Source organism: Tetranychus urticae, chromosome 3 (genome assembly GCF_039701765.1).
Source record: "Tetranychus urticae isolate SD_2017Ah chromosome 3, NJAU_TeUrti_SD_1.0, whole genome shotgun sequence".
Taxonomy (NCBI): Eukaryota; Metazoa; Arthropoda; class Arachnida; order Trombidiformes; family Tetranychidae; genus Tetranychus; species Tetranychus urticae.
This window is the reverse complement of record NC_142960.1, coordinates 3,150,136-3,153,066: the sequence shown is the minus strand read 5'-3', so window position 1 is coordinate 3,153,066 and position 2,931 is coordinate 3,150,136.

The window sequence follows — 2,931 nt, the reverse complement described above, 5'->3', positions numbered from 1 at the left end:
TCAGCAGAGTGTAATATGGTGATGCTCCTTTTTATCGATACACTCGATAAGAATCGATATATTTCCGAGAAAAGTTACAGTTACCTTTTTATTGAATAATTTTTGTTAATAGTCGATTAAAATTGTGTGATTTTAAAGACAGAATCCTTATCTAATTCATTTTTCAAAAATGCGATTGTAAAGGCTCAAAAATAAGCAACAAAGAGATTAACTCAAAATTATCAGTCTTGAAGGTTGATGCGGTTTGTTTATGTTTTGAATTTGCGTTGATAAATCTAATTTACTCTGATCGAACATTATTTGTTTAATGTTTCGTTTTACCAACAACTACTAATCTAGTACTTTAGTAATCTTTAAGCTTTTAGCAACATAATTCATAAGTTTCCCAAACAAGTTTATCATAGCTTTTTGGATAAATTTTGCATCCACCCGATTCCCAACGATTAACAATATTCATGTAAAAATGCTAAGCCTTTTAAAAACTGAAAGTAATTGTTTTCAGTTATCAGCTTTTTTTGTATCGCACATTTCTCTTTGTTACACCGGCGAGATTGAACGTTTTACGCACAAATTAATTTGTACTGAATTGAACTCTTGATGTAATACATGTAATGTATAATAGAGCATCGTAGTGTTTGAGATTCCCCTTATTTCTGAGAGATGAGTCCAAAGCAATTTGAAGTTTTTGCTTCAAATTATCAAGACTTGAATAAGGTTTAAGAAATTAGCTTAACTAAAGAAGTAGCTTATTATTCCTGATCCACAAACAGCTTACCAAGTATCACAACCAATAATAGACTCGAATCATTTTTTATTTCATTTTGTAAACAATAATCAAATTAACATGAATTACTTCAATGAAGTAACTTCATCATCCCGCCCAAGTAGGGACCATTAAAAAAATTAGATACAGTTTCTGTCTATTCAGAAAATTATGCTTTTCGATTAAATTTTTTCGATAGATTGGACTCGAAACAGCTTTTCATAAAATTAAACCCAAAAGCCGGTACTATTTCTCGATTTTAAGCCAAGTAAATGATTTAATATACGATATTTACAATATTTTTTTTTAAATTAATAGCATTCAAATTCAATAAATTACGATTAAAAGTACATCTATGTTAAATAATCTTTATCAGAACACAGGATATGTTTCACACATTTTGGGATCTAAAGCTCAAGCTTAAATCAGAAATTAAGCTAGTATTACAAGCCATTGATGTTTCACGAAATTTATTTTAAAGTCCATCATGTGTCGACACCAGAACCAATCACAGAATTGTGAAATTGTAAGGTTAAATAATAGCAATTTTCATCATTGGAAATGCCCATAAAGGTTTCATTTTTTCAGGTCTGAACAGGCCAGGTCAGGTCATTTCTATTGGATTTATGTAAAAGAAAATAATTAGTCAAAATTAATTTAAAAGAGCATGAATGTGTTTTCGTTCCATTGTACAAGTTTACTAATGATATTAAGTATTTGGCCTTACATGAAACGAATTGTTGACCAGATAAACTCACAGTCCCTACGTGTGTTAATAAATGCTATTAGATTTGTCTGGCGTAAAGTGCCTCAATCATTGATTGTAATTGCTTTGCGATCTTGGCCACGACGTTGCCGTAAAATTTGGTATTGAACATTCAATCTGATGATTAGTTCGAAAGATCAGTCAATTTGAAATCGGCATCTTCTTGTGCTTTTTTTGAGGTAGGCTTGGCCATTCACCCATTTAAATTTATATTTCAAAAGTCGGGACAAATTTTAGGTGGTTTTCCCTCAGATTTTGGTGACTTTCATTTGACCTAGACAACCCAGCAGTAACCATCTTTCCCATCAAGACGTGTTATTTTAACTCTGAATCGTATCAGAGCACAGTAACTTGATTGAATAGCTCCATCTTGTACACTACATGTTGAAACAACTCTTATAATCAACACTAAATGGCAAAATAACCGCGAGGTATAAAACAGCTGACTTTATCTTTTATAAACATTTTCCTACCTGTTTATTCATTTGGTTTCCATGCAAACGGAAATCGTTAGCAACTATTCTTAAAATTAGATAAACTTTAATCATTCATTCTATGATAAAAATGATCAAATTCAAAATAACTATTCGGAGCCGAATCCAAAAACAAGTTTAAAGTTCACAAAAAAGCCACAATGAAAAACTTTTGATGTTAAAACATGAAAACAAAAATATCGATAAAAGATCAGATAGTTAAAGATACATTACCATTACTACTTGGATTCAAATAAATTCATCATTTGATTAATGAACTCTAATCAACTCTGAAAATACGAACAGTAAAATTCAATTAAAACTCTTGACAATTAAACACTTGGAATTATTTACAGAGAAAAAATTCTTGTATCATAATCAAAGAGTATACTCTTTAATATAAACATCATAAAAGTGTCTTATTGGAGTGAATTGATGAATATCAATTGGTAAAGCAGTTCCTCATTCCGTAAAAAGCTTGATGAGTATTATTGAATATTTTTAGTGTAGATTAGATTATCTTCACTTTTTAACAGAGATTGATTTAATAATGAACCAGTAATTTGATTTACAATAAAAATTCTAATATGATCTTCTTATCTAACTCTTTTATCTTTCATTTCGTCCGTGATTAACCCTTATTTCAATGTTATCTGGTTAAGTATTAATTATTTCAATTTTCAACTTCCCTTTCCACTCTAATTGTACAGTTTTAATTTTTAATTATTAAATTCTCGATGTTGTAATTTCCCTTTTAACCATTTAATCATTACTGAAAAATGTGCAAATTTCAAATTTCCCTCTCACGGTTGTTGATGCTATTTCATGGCTCATTTGGTTGTATTAATATTTAGATTTGCTCTTCTTCAGCATCTAAAGTACAGTATTATTTACACTCTATTAAGGCGTTAAAGTCAACGGAACCGTCG